Source organism: Clinocottus analis, unplaced genomic scaffold (genome assembly GCF_023055335.1).
Source record: "Clinocottus analis isolate CAN_PGR_092001 unplaced genomic scaffold, fCliAna1.0.p SCAF_27, whole genome shotgun sequence".
In the NCBI taxonomy this organism is placed as follows: domain Eukaryota; kingdom Metazoa; phylum Chordata; class Actinopteri; order Perciformes; family Cottidae; genus Clinocottus; species Clinocottus analis.
Genome location: NW_027176009.1, coordinates 105500 through 119040, shown reverse-complemented (window position 1 = coordinate 119040; position 13541 = coordinate 105500).

Below are 13541 nucleotides of genomic sequence, written 5' to 3'. Positions count from 1 at the left end.
GTGGGACTTTGTATTACTGCTACTTTTATAAACATATCTGCTTCCTTGATGTAGACAAACCCATCAGTGTAAGTTTTAATAGCCATCTGAAGTTGTCTGTGAAGAAATTGTGGTTTTGTGAGATGTAAATAGCCTATACAGCCTAAGATCGGTCCGCTCCCTTTAAAAGCTGCAGTGGTTTTCGTAAGATGTAAATAGCTTATTGATAGATTGATAGATCGTTTGGTAAAACATTTTGTCCTACCTGCAATCTCACAAATGCTCCAGAACGTTTTGTTTATTCCATCCACATTTTCATGTCTTAACCATTTTAATTTATCCTGCCATTCTGGTTTGAAACATTGTGTTTGGAAAGGCTGCTGTCCAATTTTCTGTTTATTAAGGAGCAGAAGAGCTTGACGCTTTTATGTGGCCTTACTGGCCTCAACTGCAATACTTATTTCACCATCGTTTGATTAAAAAAAAATTGGCCAAGGGATGTCGGCTTTAAATGCTGTCAGCCACAGCATGGGTCCGCAGGGCTGTGGCTGCAAAGTGCAACCTAAATTCAGAGGGAAAACCTAACTTTTGCAAAGTGTATATGTATACGTTAATATTTGTAACATACAGCTCACACAATATTAGGCTATTTAACATCGGCTACCATTAATTCATTGTTATTTATTTATTTGGCATATTTCCTGCTGAACATTTTGGCCATTGATATTGCCTGTCAATTACGCTTGATGGCCAAAACCTGGCATATTCTGGCTAACCTAAAGTCTGAGCACAAGATATTTTTCAGGCATACATGTATAATTATGTCAGGGCTGACTCGTATTTTGTATGTAACGACCTCATTTGCAGGGCCAGACCCACCCTGAAAAGTCAGAAGATCAGAAGGAGGGAGAGAAGACAGACGAGCCAATGGAGGTGAGTGCAGGGGATGTCGCACATAAAGAGAGATGCCACAGATGCAAGCAGGTACTCAAATAGGGGGAGACAGAAAGAGATAAAATGTATTTGGCGGTGAACATTAATCAAGGCTGTATACTTACTTTTTTTAGGTTGTACTGCTGGAGCTAGCAAGTTAAAAAAAATGTGGTAGCGCACCCGGGTAGACAAATAAACATATTTTATTGGTCAAATTTATTTGATATTAATCAGAAATTAAGTGACATATTGTCACATTGAGTGACAATTATATTGGTTCTTTAATGTTTAAACTTGAGAAATGAACAGTGTTGAAAAGAGCCAGCTAATTGAGAGGGAGAGATAGAGCATTTATTTGTGTTTGAAGTTCTACATTTTTTGGGTTGTCCTCGTGAGGAACTAAGTGGAGATTCATGAGGAAAAATATAATTGTTTTACTTTGACACAAGGCTTCAACATAAGAAATAGTAAAACAATGAAGATGGTTTCAATACTTTCATTACCCACTGTATATATTAGATTTTGTTGGTTGTTACACAGCCAGTTCTCCATTTCTTACTTATTATAGTTTATTTTTCTTCATAACAGCAAAAGCTCCATTTTCATTAATAGTTGTTATCGTATTTATAAGCAGTAGATCTATCTTAACACAATGTAAAAATTGATTATTCTGTAATTGGAAATTGTATTTAAAAGTATGTTTTTTGGTAACTCTTTCAGGAAACGGTCCAGTACCCTTCAGACCCATATGTTCCTCGACTGAAGAGAACTGAAAGTGTCTTTGTAAGTTTGCAGACAAACCCGTGTGTATTTTGAAATCATTTGTAATGACAAAATTACGAACTATACTATTGTTGATGGGAAATATTTTTTTAAAACTTACTAATTGAGTCACATCTCACTTTTTCTTTGCTAGTTTACAAAGGAAATGCTTGGGATCCCTGAAAATACATCAGTGACAAGCAGTGAAATAAGTGAGGATGAGGATGTGCCCCGTTCTACACAAAAATCAGACGTATCAGAGGAGCAAAAGAGGGTCAAGACCTGTGAAGAAGACGAAACCCATCAAGAGGACCTGGACAGAGGAGGACCATGAGTCTGATACCTCATCATCACAGCCAAGCAAAGGTATTTTACCAATAACCTGTTTCAGGGAGTTATTTTCTAGTCTCATACAGACATTGGCTGCGTTTCCCAGATGCGTTAAGAAGCTCTTAAGCGCTAAGACACCCCTATCTTAGCGCTCCTTCTTAGCCGAACCCTTCTTAAGAGCCTTCTTAAGTCCTAATGAATGATCGACTCAGGGAAACGCAGCCATTGTTGGTTTCAGGATGTCCACTATTCCTACAATTACTGGTATTTGGGGTGTGATGAAACTCTCCTCACACACAACTCAGAAAAGACAGTATGATATTTTCAACAAAACTTTGATGAAAATCTGACTGACGAAAATAGTTTTATTTTTAACTAATTTCCACAAACTGAACTAAAAGGTTTATCTCCAGTATGACTGCTCACTTGCGTTTTCAGTTTCCCTACAAGTCAAATGCAGTGGCGGCTGGTGACAAACTACTTAGGGGGGCACAATTTGGTGTGTGGTTCAAGGGGGTCTGTAACAAACAAACAGTTGCACCAGTCATACCTCAGCAAACAAATTTAAAAAATACAGAAAGGAAAACCAATGTAAAAGGAACACAACAAACTGTAAAGTTGACTAAACACAGGCCATTACTATTTGAAGATAGATATTGCCATCCTTTCCTTCTTGCCAGTAAACTTCTCAATCCATCAACATCGTATTTCTCCGAGCTTATCAATTCCTCTCATCAATGCCCAGGGATGTGATGTTGACGAAATGAAAAAGGTGGAACACAACTGCGGGGGCAGTGCAGCCTCCGGACTGTCTATAGTGTGCACACACACACGCAAATCTATAGTAATCACCCGCACCAACCTTTTATTTTATTGTACAGATGCACCAAGAAGGAAGAAGATGTGGAGCAAGGAAGAAGTCGAAGCTGTGGAACAGAAGCTGATGGACAGCATTCAGACTAGAAAGGTTCCTAGTAAAGCACAGTGTCCTGAATGTATCCATGCACTTCCAGAGGCACTTAAAGGTAGGACCTGGGATGCTGTGAAGTACGACGTGAAAAACCATATAGACACTTGGAAGCGGTGGTGTACAAGTTCATGTTAACTGCAAGACGTTCTCTTGTTTTGTGTTCGAAAGAGAGGCTGCTAATGTAGCTCTTGCAAAGTGACCACCGTGTGATCTGTTACAGCTGAACCTCACAGGTCAGCGTTTGAAGTTCCTCTAATAGCAGTGATCTGCTCAGAGTATTTAATTTATATGCAATGCAATCAATGCAATATTTTATTTAACAGTTAATTTGCACTTTATTTTATACATTTTATTTGATACATAACAGAGAATTTTTTGTAGTGTTACGCTTCTACCTTTTTAGAGATTAGCAAATGTTTAAAAAAAATTGTTTAACCCTCATACTGCTCATATTCTGAGTCATAAATAGTCTCTACATTAGTTTATAATGATTATTTCCTCATCAGTCAATATTTAAAAAGGGGTCTCTCTCTCTCTCTCTCTCTCTGTCTCTCTCACTGTCTGTCTGTCTGTCTGTCTCTCTCACTGTCTGTCTGTCTGTCTTTCTGTCTGTCTGTCTTTCTGTCTGTCTCACTGTCTGTCTCACTGTCTGTCTCTCTCACTGTCTGTCTGTCTGTCTGTCTGTCTGTCTCGCTCACTGACTGTCTGTCTGTCTTTCTGTCTGTCTCACTGTCTGTCTCTCTCACTGTCTGTCTCTCTCACTGTCTGTCTGTCTGTCTGTCTGTCTGTCTGTCTGTCTGTCTGTCTCTCTCACTGTCTGTCTGTTTGTCTGTCTGTCTGTCTCTCTCACTGTCTGTCTGTCTGTCTCTCTCACTGTCTGTCTGTCTGTCTGTCTGTCTGTCTGTCTCTCTTACTGTCTGTCTGTCTGTCTCTCTCACTGACTGTCTGTCTGTTTGTCTCTCTCACTGTCTGTCTGTCTGTTTGTCTCTCTCACTGTCTGTCTGTCTGTCTGTCTGTCTGTCTGTCTGTCTGTCTCTCTCACTGTCTGTCTCTCTCACTGTCTGTCTGTCTCTCTCTCTGTCTCTCTCACTGTCTGTCTGTCTGTCTGTCTCTCTCACTGTCTGTCTGTCTCTCTCTCTGCCTCTCTCACTGTCTGTCTGTCTGTCTCTCTCACTTTCTGTCTGTCTGTCTTTCTGTCTGTCTGTCTGTCTCACTGTCTCTCTCACTGTTTGTCTGTCTGTCTGTCTCTCTCACTGACTGTCTGTCTGTTTGTCTCTCTCACTGTCTGTCTGTTTGTCTGTCTGTCTGTCTGTCTCTCTCACTGTCTGTCTGTCTGTCTGTCTCTCTCACTGTCTGTCTGTCTCTCTCACTGACTGTCTGTCTGTCTGTCTCTCTCACTGACTGTCTGTCTGTTTGTCTCTCTCACTGTCTGTCTGTCTGTTTGTCTCTCTCACTGTCTGTCTGTCTCTATCACTGTCTGTCTGTCTGTTTGTCTCTCTCACTGTCTGTCTGTCTCTATCACTGTCTGTCTGTCTCACTGTCTGTCTGTCTGTATGTCTGTCTCTCTCTCTCTCTCTCTCTCTCTCTCTCTCTCTCTCTTTATACATGTTAATGCACTGCTGCAGTTCTGTAAAGCAGCAGCAGCTCGTTATGTAATTACTGCTGTTAAAAATAAAATGTCTGACAGACTTTTCATCCGACATTTGTGTTGCTTGTTTGTATAACTCAGTCTATAACTCAAACTTTAATTGTGTGAACAGGTACTATTAGTAGCTACTACTGTTTTACAAAAAAACAGAGTAAGCAAAGATTGTTTTTGTAACCTCATGTTCCTTTCCTCCAGTAAATAACAACTAGAAAATTCCAGTGAAATTTTGAGTGCGACATGGGGGCTGCTCCTGGGATGAGTACGTGATTTATTCCCAGTGTTCAACCGAGACAGTCGAACCGAACGGTTCGGACGGTTTTCATAAACCGTTCCATCGCTAGTCCCTATCGATTTTTCCCTGTCCATTGTGGGATGTGGAATAGGTCAAATAGTTTGGGAATCGTTGCCCTCTGCATCTGCTGCCAATTCCTGTCAACCCTGAGTGTCACTCACTCACTTACACTGGGCCCAGAACAACAGACCATTTGTCCCCCCCTATTGGCAACACCCGGTACCAACCCTCTTCTTAAGTCCCCATCGTGTTGGTAAATGTCCTATGCAATAAGTGAAAAATTTAAAATGACAAATCTTAACATTTCAAGTGACATTTGAAAATCTAAAATTAAAAAAAAATTTTGGGACTTGGAACCATGTCTGTATCTCATTTAGAAAGGGTGGTCCCCAGGAGACACCTTTATGACCACTGTCCTCGCCGATCAGGTTAAACGAGTATGTGTGTGTGTGTGTGTGTGTGTGTGTGTGTGTGTGTGTGTGTGTGTGTCCACTGCTACACTCCCAAGGGAACATTAAGACATCCTGTAGAGTTAGCATCTGTTGTAAAGAAAACTAAGGAGATGAGCATCAAACCCTTGTGCATCTTAAACGTGCTGGTTACTTATATAAGCACAAGATGCTATGCTGGAATGTGATATAAGTCCGTGTACTTTGCGGCCAACGGATTTCCGTTTTGAAATGAGAAAACCAAAATCAGGAAACAGTTTGTTTCCCGATTTTCACCAATAAAGAGCCAGTGTGGCAGATGGGGTCCTGTTTGAAATGCTCCAAACTGGTGAATATTTTGAGACCAGCAAGTTCAAGGAAAAGTTGCTGGCAATTAGTGAGACGCTGTCCGAAAGTAAGAAAAAAACCTCCTGGCAAACACTTTTCATTTCAGTTTTTCCATTCTGATGGACTGATGGACACACACACACACACACACACACACACACACACACACACACACACACACTTCCAATCTGTCAAGCCATCCAATCCCAAACTAGTCATCCAGTAACAATGCTCCCTCTTGACTAACAGAAGAACGTGAGGAGCTCCTGCTTGTCATCTTCAGAAACTCAAGGATTCAAGGTGCATTTATTGTCTTTCTGCAACACGTGATTATGCCACACAAACAAAACATTTAATTGAACTCATCAAATTGGAGTGATTATTTTATCATTATCCAATCCCACAATCCAAATACTAATGCTGCTCCCTTTGTGACAGGGAGGAGAACTTGTGAGTGAATCAGGATTTGTTGATATAGGACACATGCTTGTCACTTTTCACGTCTTGAATGACGAATCCATCCTTGTATTGCTGCTACCTCCGCCAGGCCTCCTCCATGGCTTGGATGAGGGGTACCTCAGCCTGGAGACGGAGATCATATAGTTTCCACCGCCATGCCGAGAAAAACTCTTCTATAGAGCGGATTCACGTGACGTCATCATCTCAATCGCGCCATCTCGGGGTCCACATAGTTTGCCTGCTGCTAGTGGGAGTCAATGGATTTTGCTATTGATTTTGCATACTGGAGACAAGTTTTTACACGCAGGAAAGTTTCAAGGCGTACAAAAGTCTGCAGACCTATGCTGAATTCACACCAAAAGCGTAACGCTTGTTTCCCTGATTTTACTCGCTCGACACGTCATGTGGTTCACTCGTTTTTCGCTTTTTGCGGTGGAAAGCCGGCGCAGCTTGAGTCCCGTTACCCCTAGTTACCATCATCACATAGCCCGGTCACGTTCCTGTAAAACAGTTTTCATTCACGCTATCGACCATGGGACATTAACAACTATTTCTGCGTTATGCTTGTTGTGTAAATACCACAAATAAAACAAATGTCGGAACATTAAGCGCCCCGTGTCTGGGTTCGTACTATGATCCGTAGTCGCACACAGCTGTCTCCGGCTCCAGGACGAGTGTCTGGATGAAGCCGCTTCCAGCGCTCATTCAGGACCAGCAGTGACTGTTTGGCTGCCGTGCTGAGTACTGTTCCCATGTAGCCAGTGTTTTATTTTACCTTGAAATGAATCAGAGAGTTAAGGCAGACATTGCCCAACGGGGTTGCCATGTTCATGGCTTCCTCCCAAGTTTCCATCCACAGTTCCCTTTGCGCAAGTGAAAGACATTGATTTTCGCTTGGCGAAAAAGCTACAGGAGATTATTGACGAGAGTGTGTCAATGGAAACGTGCCCACAACCCGATGCATCAACAGAAACACATGAGAACAGTCCTATCGCTCATACGCCGAGTGAAGCCAAAGTAAGTGAGATGCATTATTCCGTCGCAAACTAAAAACACATCTTTTTTGACTGCACCTTGAATAAAGAAGGTAGCACAGTAGTAGCACTTTAGTAGCACTTAAATGGCACTTACTGATAGCGCTTTATAGTTTGACTTTATTGAATAAATTATACTTTCCTGATTCTTGTTGTGCTGAGTTTGTACTCACGGTTGAATGCACTTATTGTAAGTCGCTTTGAATAAAACTGTCAACTAAATGAAATGTAATGTAATAAAAAGGTAATATTCACTTCTTTTACTCGTGAAAATAGCAATATCACACTACATTCTATTACAGTCCTGCATTGACAATGTAAAATAAAGTTTATTACTATGTATCAAAAGTGAAAGTACTCAATGCAGTGAAATAGTCCCAGTGAGTGTTTAACTTTTTTATTCATGTTACATCAATTATCAACAGTGCAGCATTAATGTTTCATTGTGCAAATAATTTATGCTTGCCATATAAACTGTTTCAGATGTAACATTGTATTGGTAAAGTAATTAGTTCTACAGCTGTCAACAAATATGCATGTGTGGAAATAAAGATATTAAGGCTGGGCAAAGTCGAAAAAAATTAACGGCGATTAATCGCATTACGGGCCAAATTCAACAATGAAGTAAAATACTAGTGTATTCATGCTTTTAATTTAAAGTAATGAGGCTGCGGCAGCGCGCGCGCATCTACATGAATCCCCTTTAAAGTGAAAGCAGTGTAATGCGTTCATGGCGTTTATCTTATTTATTTATTTTTCATGTTTGATTGACCTCATGTGGGCCGGACTGGGAGAGCCGTGAGACGCCAGGTCTGAACTCCGGAGTGATTTAAAGCGATAAGCTCCTCCCAATGCAAAAAAAAAACAAAACATGCAGTTAACACATGATCAAATAGTTAACGCCGTTAAAGGATTGCCAGATTAATCTCACGTTATCGTGCCCAGCCCTAAAATATATATCTACTCCTTACTTGTTATGGAATTGAAGTATGAAGTGGCATGCAATGTAAATAATCAAGCAAAGTATAATTATCTAAAACTGAAAGTACAGTGCTTGAGTAAATGCACGTGATGTTAGTTACACCACTGAGTTACACTGAGACCGATAACCTTGCCTGTCGATGATATCACTGATATCATGAGAGCACTCTGCAGGGCCCTTAACTCACCTCTAATGCGAACATACGTGCTCCAGTCAACTATATTCTCTTCTCTCAGCATTTTCCTTAAAATCTGTTCATCCAGGCTATAGTAGGCCCCATTTTTTAATGAATTCCAGGTCTTGCTTGTTCTGGGAAATAAATGATGCAATCAGCAATCAAGTGGCAGACAGAAACTCATCGTATGTAAAAAGTTTCCAGTGTTGATTGACCTCACCTTGACGTCAGGTCGACAAATAATAATCTTAAAATCTGGCCACGTATCAACGGTTACCCCCAGTGTGCTTGGTTTCTTCCTGTTAATTCCATATATGAAACCGTACACACACACATACACACACACACACACACACACACACGGCACTTGTTCGACACCTGTCAAGAAGCTGACAAGCTGGAGAACCACATTTCCTGGGAACACCTTTTGTTGTTACGACAGGTGCACTGCCATAAAACCAGTTGTATGGATTTTTGTTTTGTCAAGCAGGAGCTGTGTTTGTTTCTTTTGTCAATACCTAAGTGTACAAAGACAGACAGGCGCCAACGAAGTGGGACAAACATTTCAATAATAATTGTAGATGAAAACATATAACAAAAATAGACAAAGGAAATCCAAGATTACACTCTAAATGGGCATGAGCAAGACGAGCGCATAAGATGCTCGGGATTTCTCAATACAAACAAAACTGCTCCACGTGGAATAACCCTCTCATATATAAAGAAAAAAGTATTTCTGTGGGAAACATGGCTCGCAAAAGGATTACACCTTGTCAAAGATTTGTACACAGACGGCTTATTTAGATCATTTGAGGACCTTAAAGAAACATTTAATAAGGGGGATTTTTGGAAATATTTACAACTGAGGAGTCGCATGGGTTCTGGGTTGGGACTGAAAAGAAAAGAGAACGAAGAGAATAAGATTCTTCTTATTACGAAGGTGCTTCTCGTACCTTACAGTCTGCCTCAACATTTTATCGAAAAATGTCAGATATTCAAGCAGGATTGTGTGAAGGCCTGAGACTGGTGTGGCAGAAAGATCTCGACATTGAGATAAGGGAAGATGCATGAAGAGAAATAATATAAAATGTTGGCTGGGCTACACGAGATGCAAGAAGCCAGTTTACTCACTATAAAATTAATATTATTTTACACCTCTGAAAATGTATAATGTGGGCTTGATGCAGAATAATAAATGGTGGAAATGTAACATAGAAATTGTCACTTGTCTACATGCTATGTGGGAGTGCTGCAAGGTGTTGCCTTTTTGGAAGGTAGTTTTGAAAGAATTAGAAAAGTGGCTCAAACTGCCTCTACCAGATTCCCACATTTTTGTTTACTGGGGGACAGATAGTTAGTGGCACCAGGCCTCACCAGAGCAGAAATGAGACTGTCATTAACAGGTCCTGTGAAACTGGAAGAGCCCATATACGCCCCCACTCACAGAATGGTATGCAAATTTACAGGTAAAAGATTAAAAAAAAGGGGTGTCAGGGTGATTGTATTTAGTTTTGTTTTTGTATTGTTATGTTTGTCTGTCTGCTGTGTTGTTTTCTTCTTTTTCTTTCTGTACATTATTATTATGACAATTCTAATGTTTATATTTGTATTCATGTTTAATTTTAATATATTGAAATGATTAAAAATGTAAGTGAAAAAGAAATAAATAATTGTAGATGCATGAAACTCATGTTGACCTGTTTTTCTGGGTCAGACTCTCTGAACCATCTGTGGTGAAGAGCTTTGTCCATTCACTTGAATTATTCAAAGTTTCTGTAAAATCCTTTTTTTTTTTAAATCTGTAAAACAGTGAGAGTAACATTTGTGTCTGATGCGATTATAACATTTCGAGAAACATTCACAAACAGAAGCAGATTACAAAATGAGATGAATGGTTTAGTGAGAAAAAACATTGTAAGATCGAAACTTTTTCTCTTTTTTTTTGGTTAAACTTTACGGAAGGAATACAATACACAGGTCTATAGTTTATCAAGCTTTACGTGTCATATGTCACACAACAAAGTGTGTATTCATGCAGTCCTGTGGAAGCTTGGCACTTTGGACTATTTAATTAAATTCAAGGTCCAATTCGTTTGTATAACCTAAAAAGACAAATCACATATTTGCCTCAGAGGACTTTACAATCTGTACACATACAACATCGTCTGACGTTTGACCCTTACATTGTTCAGGAAAAACTCCCCCAAAAAAACCTTGTCAGGGAGAAAAGGAGAAGAAACCATCAGGAGAGCAACTGACCTTCATCAGGATGAACAGAAGTAAAATAGATGTCAAGTGTACAGAATGAACATGAAGTTACAGCACATTCAATAAATATGACAGAAATTATTCATGTGATGAGTAGTGGGCATGATGAAATGGGTACAACTACAACAAATATCAGCAGCAGTGGATATTGTAGAATAATATTGAAAATAAAAGCAGTACTTTAGTATTGACAATACTAATAGTAAAGCAACTAATAATAATGACGTTAATAGCAGTAGGTGTCAGGCAGGACCAGGGTCCAGATATAATCATGATCCATGTAAACCATGTTTTGCAATTGTCTGACACCAACTACTGGTGGCAGGTCTCTGGCACCACTGTGACAACTACTGGCTCTGGCAGCTCGTGGCACCCATTGACACCTAACTACATAAAGAAGAGGACAAGTGGAGAGATTACGTAAATAAAATTATTGATCAACAGAAAAATACAGCAAGATTGCTTGCAGGATCTATATACAGAGAACAGGGGTTGACTCAACTAAAATCATAAATATGATTTAAGGCAGCTGACCTGTGTAACAAGAATGCGCGTTCCCAGGAAATGTGGCTCCACCCACTCTGGTTGGCAGCATGTTTTTCTTCTTTTGTTGTTCTATATTCAACAATTGTACATGTACGATTTGATAAAGTGTCAATAAGAGACGGCAAAATTCATTCGAACTAACATGCCAGTGCCCCGTTCCTCATACGTGGTTCATCTCATCAATCACCCCACAAAGTCATGTTGTGAATGTGTGAGGGACTATCACGACTGTTCTAGTATGTAGATTTAGTTTTATTAATAATATGACGTTATGTGATTTGTCTTTTTTGCTTCCAAACGCTGTTGTGTATTGAAACAAGTCTGTTGAGATCTTTGACAGCGTGCCACTGCTACTCTTCCTCTTCATCACCTCCTTCTACTTTCTTAATTTGTTTTGGAAGGCACTCAGTTGCTGTATTGTTTGGGCACCACCGATTCTACTTGAACAATATTTGCTCATATTCCCAGCCAGTCACCATCTCTCAGTTTCCCTCCAATCAAACTGTATGACCTGCAATTTTTGTCACTCCCATCCCTTTAGTTATTTCTCACTCCTTTCACATGAATCCAACTCGCACTAACTTCACACATTTTCTTTGTTGTCAGTGACACTTTCTCATTGAGGTTTTCTGGCATACAATACCAGTAATCGAAATCTAAACAATGTACTGACATTTAGCCAGGAAGTCTCATTTGCTTTCTTATTATGTAAATAAAGGCCACCCTCTCATTAAATGGATGAATGGTGCCATCAGTATTCATAAAACGTCTTCCTTACACTTTTTAAAAAGAGGTCCTCGACCTCCTTCACTGCTTCCTCCACAGAATTTAAAATGCATACCCGTGGACTCACAACTCCAGGAGGCTTGTCCTCTGTTTTGCGACACGTTGACCTTCTCTTGTTTCTTTACAATTTCCCCAGAACTTTCTAAATGGTGCTCAAGAAGACATCTTGATGAGCGTTTTTAATCTAATCTACACTTTTGTCAGGGGATTTAGCTTCAATCTGTCCATCAGGAGAGGCGGTTTTGTGTATCAAGACATATTTAGTTTTATAGCGTTGTATTTCAAGGATCATTTGGGCAACTAAACTAAATGACCGAGCGCTTTTAGGATTTGCTTTAAAATAGGCTACATCATTAACAAAAACAGGTTATTGAACGAAATATTTTCTCGAGCATCTATAGTATATATAAGATTAAAGTTGTATTTTACTTCTTTGGCAACAGAACACACAGACAGTGTGCGATACTGAAGTGATAAAGTGATGTGCGGATGAACTGGGATGCAACATAATGCAACGTAATACATCATGCTGTGGCAGTCGTTCTCTACATGGTGTTTTTGATCAATATTATCACCAAATGCTTTTGAAATGTTGGGAAGAAAAACCTGTGACATCCACTTTTTCATGAAGCTTTTTTTCTGTGCCAAGTTTTGACATATCTATCCCATCACACACTGCTGGAACAGAATTAAGTGAAATTATGTTTACGCTGCCCAGAAAACTGGAAAATGACACCAGAAAAAGTAAAGCAATTTGTCGTTGCGGAGTGAAATGTCTCCATCACTTTGGATAATCACCAGAGCACACTGCAGGTTTCATCGAAACACACTGTTGATATGCATTCTTTGGTCATTTGCCATTTTCAGTAAAAGGGCTGAAGCATGATATATAGTTGTTATTATCGTTGTCTCCATCAGGAGGATCATGCAATTTGTGTCTGTCCACAGCTAATCTTGCCGTGGTCAGTTATGGCTGCAAGCTCAAGGATGACTCACACTTTCTCAAAACACCTTTTATTGTCCGTTATATAATGTCATTGAATGACTGCTGATTCGGCACTCACTACACTTAACTGGCCCAAGCGCGGGAGGGATCATGAGTGTTTTGGAAAGGTGTGATGCATTGAATGCATCACACAATGCAGAATATGCACACAATGCAGGTTCTTGCACAATGCACCTTTCAAGTTAGCTCTGTTATGAACAGAATTTAAGAAATGTACCTGAACACTTTAAAAGCAATTGCTTCCAGCAGGTTTGTTTGGCCAGCCCTGTCATGAGCACATCAATCAACCATTCTTTAGTGCCATTGCTCCTTGGGCTCGAAACCATGTGAAAGCCTGACATTCAATTGAATCAGTCATTGCAAAACTTGGAAATGCCATAGCAAGTGATAGGGCCACTACAGTGAGAAAATAGAAAAATAAAACAGGCTAGTAATTAAAGCTGCGAGCAGCTGTGAGCGGGCCCTCGCTAGCTACAGCACGTCAGTGATGCCTGCGGGTCGCCATATCAACAAGTTTTCGATACGTTTTGTTGACATTGAACCAGTAATGATCCACAGAGAATTGTGTGAGAATGGAACACAGCGTTTAGGAAGA